This window comes from Anas platyrhynchos, chromosome 19, assembly GCF_047663525.1.
Source record: "Anas platyrhynchos isolate ZD024472 breed Pekin duck chromosome 19, IASCAAS_PekinDuck_T2T, whole genome shotgun sequence".
NCBI lineage: Eukaryota > Metazoa > Chordata > Aves > Anseriformes > Anatidae > Anas > Anas platyrhynchos.
The window spans coordinates 12,319,822-12,328,808 of NC_092605.1; the positions used below are offsets into that span (position 1 = coordinate 12,319,822).

General features: G+C 43.9%; 1 long non-coding RNA gene across 18 annotated transcripts in view; it reads right to left on the bottom strand.

Annotated features, from left to right (window-relative positions):
- LOC106020524 (uncharacterized) overlaps positions 1 to 8,987 on the bottom strand; it is a 189,203-nt gene that overhangs the window by 3,860 nt on the left and 176,356 nt on the right. For 17 of the 18 annotated variants that reach the window (XR_011804162.1, XR_011804164.1, XR_011804160.1 and 14 more), the window contains one exon: positions 217 to 8,987. This is a non-coding gene — a long non-coding RNA (uncharacterized lncRNA). Of the gene's footprint in view, positions 1 to 216 lie in introns of those variants that run through there. The other variant, XR_011804166.1, reaches the window with a different exon arrangement.

Genomic DNA, 8,987 nt, shown 5'->3' on the forward strand with positions numbered 1-8,987 from the left:
GGAAAAGACTGAGCTGGATGTGTGTGAAGAAAGCGGAGTGAGTGAGAAGATGGTAGAGTATATGAGGACTGGAAGAAATGTCAACATCGACATCAGGTTTAGGGAAGAAGAGTCAGAAGAAATCTATGGAAAAACTTGGTAAATGCTACAATCATAATCTGCACATATCCATCTAACTTGAAGTCCACATCAAAAGAGCTTTGTAAAGACTCACTTTAGTTTTGAATAAATTATTTAATTGTATTTGTTGTGTCAGGCAAAGCAGTATGTTATTTTATTGTGACTGCTCATGGCACATCCAGGCTCATCACTCATACCCATACACCACACTGCAGTGCAGCCAGCACTTCTCAAACTTAGGAGCGCAGGCTATGTGGGGAGAATACAGTGAAAAGCCAAGTGCTTCCAGAGGGTTAAAGACTACAGTGACCATTGTTCCCAGATGGAGTCTGGAAGCCCCCAAACACCACTGGCCCTTGGCCACTCCTGGCCTGCTCCCCAGGCAGGGAAGGTCCCAGGATCTGCTTTTCTCTTTAGGGGCTAAGCATATGAGGCCCAAATGGTCCAAGTTTATGTGCTGCTCCTAGTACAATGGTCCACCTCACAGGTCACTGCGTGAACGCAGCTTGTGGCTACCACCTGTGCATATTTGCTGTTGTTGTTGTTGTTTGGCTGGTTGTTTGTTAGTTATTTTTTTTTTGTCAGTTACAGAATATGTCAAGAAAAAAACAACAATCCCAGAGGTGGAAGAGGAGATGGGAGCAGAGGCTGAGCAACTCTGAGGAATGTCAGGAAGGAGGATGTAGGTACATAACAGGGAAAGGACTGACAGCCTCCACTATAAAGCCTGCTGGATTATCAGGATCAAAGTGGGACACTGGTGTGAGGGAAATAAAAAATGAATTTCTCACTGCTTTATAGAGAATAAGGGTCACAGAATCACAGAATCACAGAATTTCTAGGTTGGAAGAGACCTCAAGATCACTGAGTCCTATCTCTAACCTAACACAAACAGTCCCCACTAAACCATATCCCTAAGCTCTACATCTAAACGTCTTTTAAAGACTTCCAGGGATGGTGACTCCACCACTTCCCTGGGCAGCCTGTTCCAATGTCTAACAACACTTTCGGTAAAGAACAACCCTTTCGGTAAAGAAGGTTTTTTTTGCATTGGCACTCTATTTTTGGAGTCAGGCTGCTTGTCACCTGATAAGGGCTTGTACAAAGGTCTTGAGAAAAATATTGGTCACAGCCATAAAGAAAGATCTCTCAGAGAAAAGCTTAAAATAAATGCAGCTGATGGGGTTATATAGATCTGGACTGCAGGAAATATAGTGAGCACAGCAGCAGTATTCCAGTTATAGCAGAGCAAATTGCTGAAAACATTCCTCTACAGACACCGTTCATCAGTAAAGCCACGTTCAGCTTCACACTGTTAGGAGCGCTGGGAGAGGAGGAAATCAACTAGCACCTGAGCCTTGCTGTTTGGGTTCCATGACAATACTCTTATACCTCCATCAGAGCAGACACCACTGCCACGCCATTCCAGAAGTTCCCTGAAGTAACACAATATTGCTTGGAGAAATACAATTCAGTACAGATTGAGGGTTTTGAATCAGGACACTAAGGGGTAAAATCCAGGCTTAGCAAATATATGAGACAGAGAGCAGTGCACAGTTTTGGGATGGCTCTGCTCTTAGACGCTACAACCAAGATTACCTGGAAAGACTTCTCAGGGAGAAGCAGGCACTTTGAGGGACCTGAAAGACTTATTTGGAAGCAAGGCAACATACACCTTTATTGCTTGACAAAGCAGTAGTTGACTGAAGTTGGCACTGCCCTAGAGATCAAATAGATTTGGCATATATTTTTTCAGGCCACAGTCCTCCCTAAGATGCAAAGTAATTTTCTCTTTTCCTTTGGGCTCAATGTTCAATTCTCCTTTGGGATGAACTCAAAACTTTTCAAGTACCTTGTGACAACCCACTTAGAGAAAAAGATCTGTCCCTAAAAGACTTTAGTGGGATGGGCAGGTAATCTCCACAGGACAGGGAATGTAAGCACAGTTAGACCTCCCACGTGCTGGTCTTCCACACTGGGCACCAGTACCCTGACACCCTGGCTGCTGGCTATGTGATGGCACGTCACCATCACCATCTGCTGCTGGAGCTGGTCTGATTTGGTCTTCAGAGGGAACAGGGACTTGTATGCTTCCCTCTGCATCTCAGATGGACGTAGAAAGCAATTAAAAAATATTTAGGCTGCCTACCCATGGATAAAATATGAGGCTGTTGACAAATTTCCTGGGGAAGCAAAAAGAACTTTTCTGCAACAGAGTAAGTTAGTATAGATAACACTGCTGGATTTTTTTTTTCTGTGTATCCTACTGGTAACTGCCCTGCAGTGACTCTGCCAGTCAGAAGGTCCTATGGTGTGTCCCAACCTTGAAGACTCTAACGTTTAAAGGGAACAGGATTATATAAATTCCAGTACCAGTATATTTCCACTTAGAGCACTGAAACCTACCCAGAAGTGGGATTTGTTCATCTGTCACAGATGAGTGTCAGCATAGGAATATATCACTTCATTGCTCCCTTTTTTAGGATACAGTTGTTGCTAGTGCTAATATTATGCACCTAATCCTGATTTTCCTTCCCTCCCCCTTTTGCCACTTGCTCTCTTTTTTCTCTGTCTTACCCAGAGGTCTCCTAGTCTGCCCACCCCACTCCCCTGCTCTGTAACAGGAGCCCCTCAGCTGCTTAGGTGGATGATAGAAAGGTCATCCTGAACGTCACCTCCTCGGCCAGCACCCACTACCCAGATCTGTTCCACTAATGTTTGCTGGGAACACGAGAAGTATGAGTAATGCTGCAACTCTAATAGTCAAGAGCTGCTCATCCTCGAATAACAGGTTTTACCTGTCTCTCCACTGCTCTGTTAGCTGTTTTGTGCCACTCCAGTCTCACTCACTGTCATTTTGCTGAAAGCCACATTAGCCTTGTAAGCCAGGCTGTGTAGTCATCAGTCATAAAAACCTTTTATGCAGCTGAAACCAAACATCAACATCTCTGTCCATACATTGTCTTTGAGCTGTGCACAGACCAAACCCTATAAAAATCTCTGAAAGGAGTACCAGGGTTAGGAGATAAGCATGCTACCAGATGGTGAATATAACCAGATGCTTAATACTGGCCACAAAGGACAAACAATGTTAGGAATGATTAGGATCAACTGAGAACAAAGCAGAAATCATTTTCCTGGGCCAATAAACCACAGCCCACACTATCCACAATTCTGGCCTGTTCAATTAGAAAGATGATAAAATTGATGGGAGCCCTGGAGACAGGCTGTCCAGACTATGATGTTTTACTCTGGAAAAGGAACAACCAGGTGGGAAGATGATATGTTTACATGAAATTATAAGTACATTGGAAATGTAATTATAATGAAATTGGATTTTCACCAGTCCTATATACACTCATTCACAGAATGCCAGACAGAATGCTGCTTTAAGCTGACATGGCTGTCTATTTATTCTTAAATTTATGAGACTGCTTCTGCATGATGCTGTCTTTCTGCTCTGGTTTTCCCATGACTGAGCAAGCCTTACAGAGACACTCATTGTTATCAGATGGGACATACGGATGCTGTTTCACATCCTCTCAAATGGGCTGAGGCTTCTGTATAGCAGCCAACAAAACAAGTTATTTAGAAATAAGATTCTCTGAAGACCTAAGGAAAGGGAAGGAAGGAAGGAAGTAAAAGAAAAGCCTACTGTTTAAGAAAATCTTGCTGTAGTCATCAGTTTTATGAAGCAGGGGATAACAGTCACATAATGATACCAGCAAAGCTATCTGTGGTGCCCTACTACAAGAATTCATACTGGAACAGTGGGTAGTGCTAAACAGCTGCTCCCAGAAACTACACTCACAGCTTTCCCCATCTACACTGCCAGCTGCAAACCTGGAAAGCCAATAATCTTCCCATACTTCTCTGCTCCAGTTCAGCCACTTCCACTTCCTCTACAGGAACAGGCTGGTGCTAATACCTCACATCTAAATTGATAAACAAAGATTACTCAAGTGCTGTTTTATCAGATAACAGGTAGCAATATGCAAGGGAGAAGACAACTTGAGACAACATTAGAAAAGGAAAAGATAGCTTGAGACAATGTCAGACAGCTTTTAATTAGGAAGCATCCTAGTGCTAAAAAATCTATCTAAGGGAGTTCTGTGAAACAAATGAAGTTAAAGTGAAGCTGGTGTTTATTCTGAATAGGTTTGCTGTACAATCAGTTTCTTTCATACTGGTTACTAGTCAGGATGTTCTTCCTTTTGAGATTTTAAGAGAATATCTTTTAATTCCTATGAAAATAGGAGATGAGACATAGCAGATGCACAAAAATCTTGGAATTTCTCAACATCAGGTCCCATTTGGTCCCTATGAGAGAAATCTAACTTCAGAAGCAAGTCCAGACAAAGCTGCTTGCCACTGATTCTGTCACCTGTATGATGGCATCTAGAGACAGTTGGTAACATATCAAACATTGATGTGTATATAAACATTGATAATACGTATATAAATTCTATGTCGTGAGTCATGTTTTATGAGATTGGAGACCAGTCATCCAGCAAGCTGATTAGGTTGAAGCAGGGTAGAGTAATCATCAGTAAGTACCTAAAATGTTCAGTTGACTTAATTTCAACTTAGCTTTGTGATGTCTACATCACAGATGTCAAAAGTAGAATCCAGACTCTCCCAATTGAGAAACTCTCTCCCTGGCAGAAGCTGGTTGGAGATAACCTATTGAAGGTGTACAAGGAAATGTGACAGGACTGACCAAGCTGTGCAATGTCAATGAGAGCCACGGCTTTGCCTCATCCTCTTTCCTCTAATGCTCCTGTGTGGATGAGTGTGCTCACTGTCTCCTTTCCCCAAAGTTCTGCAGACTGGTTGGTATTTCTGCGATGGAAGACAGGACACATCCTAGCATGGAGCATGTTGCTGAGTAAATGGTAAAATTCAGGGAACATTTCTTGGTGTTTTTACTGAGTTTGTTCCTGTTAAAAGATTTGCTGCTCAACTGGACGTGGAGGATGGCGTGGGTGGGGGGTGAAAGGGTTTTAAAGAAATGACTAGAGCCATGTCTTGATGGCATCACTGCTTTTTCCAACACAAAAGTAACACTGGTGTCGCATATGAGACCTTTCTTCACATAGAACAGACAGGAGATGGGGACACAGGGAGATGGTTTCTACTGCCTTACTCCTGCAGCCAAAGAGGGAAGAGAATCCTTCTCCCAGTTGAACAACAGTGGTTGATAAATCATTCTAATTCATTCTTTCTCCTAGTGCCATAAGGTAAAAGGTTTTACACTGTGTTTCTGTAGAACCAATTGCAAGCCTCTGAGAGGCTGTGGAGGTTTTCTGAGATGATAAAGTAATCTACTTTGATCCCCTTGCCTCTTCGTTTGACTGCCTTCATATCAGATTACGTAACTCAACTGCATAGATCACATTACAGGTGGATAGTAGAGCAGCAGTGAACTCAGTGGGTTTCCATATATTTTAGTTAAGTAGAGAATAGGAATATAGGAAGGAACTCCAAATCCCAATATCACTCTTGCTTCTGGAGATGATGATGCAAGACCTATAAGAAATGCACAAGTATTCATCATGAAAGTTTTGCTTCTTTCATGTCCACTGTCCCTAGTGGGGGGCTGGGCAGAACCTCACTGATGTGACAGTTTCCGAGTACTGCCTAATCTGAATTTAAAATTTTTGCTCAAATACAGGACAGAAGTTTTTAAGAAAAGTTGTCTTTGAAAGGTGGCTTGTTTTATATTCCCATATCATCTGAAATTCACAGTGAGAGTTTAGATCTGCTGCCTTGCACAGAATCAGGTCAGCGTGATAAGAAGGTATCTGGATCAAACAAAGAAATCCATGCTGGGGTTAATCTTCCATACTTCAGTAAGTACTAGGTACTAGGTTTGCGATCTCCCTTCCATGGTCAATGGAGAGAAAAGAACTCCTCCAGAAGAAGCTAAGCTGAGGTAGGTTTCTTAACTGTCCTTTGGATTTATCTGTTTTTCTCTTTTAGCTATGAAGGTGGCCCAGGAGACTATCTCAGAGCTAGTCATCAATTACTTTCATATGGTTACAGGTAGAAGAGGAATCCTATCACCCGTGTGCACTCATCCACACAGATATGCAGAGAGATGAAAGATTCATGCCCAAGAGTTACAGAATCACAGAATCACAGAATTTCTAGGTTGGAAGAGACCTCAAGATCATCGAGTCCTATCTCTGACCTAACGCTAACAGTCCCCACTAAACCATATCCCTAAGCTCTACATCTAAACGTCTTTTAAAGACTTCCAGGGATGGTGACTCCACCACTTCCCCGGGCAGCCTGTTCCAATGTCTAACAACCCTTTCAGTAAAGAAGTTCTTCCTAAGATCCAACCTAAAACTCCCCTGGCGCAACTTAAGCCCATTTCCCCTCGTCCTGTCACCAGGCACGTGGGAGAACAGACCAACCCCCACCTCGCTACAGCCTCCTTTAAGGTATCTGTAAAGAGCAATAAGGTCACCCCTGAGCCTCCTCTTCTCCAGGCTGAACAAGCCCAGCTCCTTCAGCCGCTCCTCATAAGCCATTCTCCAGACCCCTCACCAGCTTCGTCGCCCTTCTCTGGACTCACTCAAGCACCTCGATGTCCTTCTTGTAGCAAGGGGCCCAAAACTGAACCCAGTACTCAAGGTGCAGCCTCACCAGAGCCAAGTGCAGGGGGACGATCACCTCCCTAGCCCTGCTGGTCACACTGTTTCTTATGCAAGCCAGGATGCCGTTGGCCTTCTTAGCCACCTGAGCACACTGCTGGCTCATATTCAGCCGACTGTCCACCATCACTCCCAGGTCCTTCTCTGCCTGGCAGCTCTCCAACCACTCATCTCCCAGCCTGTAGCTCTGCTTGGGGTTATTGCACCCCAGGTGGAGGACCCAGCACTTGGCCTTGTTAAACTTCATGCAGTTGACCTCAGCCCATCGGTGCAGCCTATCCAGATCCTCCCGCAGAGCCTTCCTACCCTCAAGCAGATCGACACATGCGCCTAGCTTGGTGTCATCTGCAAACTTACTGAGGGTGCACTCGATCCCCTCATCCAGATCATCGATGAAGATATTAAAGAGGACCAGCCCCAGCACCGAGCCCTGGGGAGCGCCACTAGTGACTGGCCTCCAACTGGACTTGACTCCACTTACCACGACTCTTTGGGCCCGGCTATCCAGGCAGTTTCTAACCCAACGAAGCATGCGCCAGTCCAAGCCAAGAGCAGAGCTGATGTTGACAAAGAGCTGAGGTTTTTTTCTCAGGGAAAATCTTCATGACAAGACATGAAGCTGCAGATATCTGCCCAGCTTTGAGCTACTGTCCACTTGGATAAAGAGATGGAACCTCTACATTAGAGCCACAGAAATACTGTTGTAAAGGGACATTTGGAGGGCTTTTATTCAGTCTCCCAATTCAAGATGTCTTGCTGATATCAGTCAGGTTAGTCATGGCTTTGATTAGCCACGCCTCAGGGACAGAGGCTCAGCCACCTCTCTTGGGTAGCCTGTGCCATTACAGCATTACCTAATAGTGAAGAAATTTCCTAATGACTTACTGGAGCTTCTCCAGATGTTATATGTGATCATCATCCCTTGTTACATTGTCTACTAATGAGAAAAGTTTGGAACATTGTACTTGTAACTTCCCCTCATGAAACTTAGACCTTTTTTCCTCAGATTAAATACCCTCAAAATCTCCTCACAGAACTAATTTTCTAGATCATCTTGGTAGCCTTCTGCTGCATCTTCTCCCATTAGTGTACAACCTTTTTGAACAGGAGAGCCCAGAAGTGGACAAGCCATTTCAGATGACAACCCACCGGTACCAAGCAAGAGGGTTAATGGTTTCCTACAATCAGCTGAACATGCTTTTAACATCATCCAGTACTTTGTCATGTTTGCAGCAAGAGCACTCATTATTCTTCTGGGCATCCACCATAACTTCCAAGTCTTTTTTGACAAGGCTTCTGCTGAACTAGTCAGTTCCCAGCCTGTACTGACACCTGGGGCTTACTCTTTTCCCAGATGTGAGCTTTGTACTATTCTGCAATGATTTTCATAAGGTTTTTGTTGATCCAGTCTTAATGTTCTTTCTTAAAGTTTCATAATGTCCCTTTGGAATGAAGCTCTGTCATTTGTCATATCATCTACTCTGTCTAATTTAGTGTCATTCACAAATTTGGTGAAGTTGAATTTTGTGTCATCATGAGTGGACTTCTTGAATTCCTCTCAGTTGAATATGTATTCTGCAGGGGAAAAAATCCTCAGGAAGACAGTGATCTGGTCTTTGTGAAATAGGCATGTGGGGAAAGTTGGTGGGAAAGAGGAGTCAAGTGAGACTGACTCAATAAGGTTGAAGTCAATGCAGCTAAAAAAAGCTGTAAATAGTTGAAGCTTGTGATACTGCAACTTTTAAATTTAGAAATTAAAATTTTACATATGTACCTGTCATACAGGTGTATTTGCATGTTTCCAGCTCGTAAGCTCAACTGCACTAAATGGGAGTGGAAGGGAGGTTCTCAGTAGCCAACGTTTGGCAGTCTGTAGGTTCTTCCACATCCTCACTCCAATCTAGTTGCCCATCTAAAAGGCATCTTCTCACTCTTTGTCTCTCAGCAGCCACTGGGCTCTGGAGAAGAAAATAACATATCTTAAGGGCTGGCAGAAAGTGAGGCAGCTGCCTGATCTCCATCTCAAGAGGGATCTATTTTCAGTACGCCTGAATCCTCTCTCCTCCATGGAAAATGTCAGCACACCAGTGCCTTGCCCACATCACATTGCTGTGCAGGACAGTCTGAATCCAGAGATGGCTTTCAGGTTGCCTCTTCTCTTTTGACTGTGCTGTGGTTTGCTTCTGGTCGCAGCAGAGTCTCGCC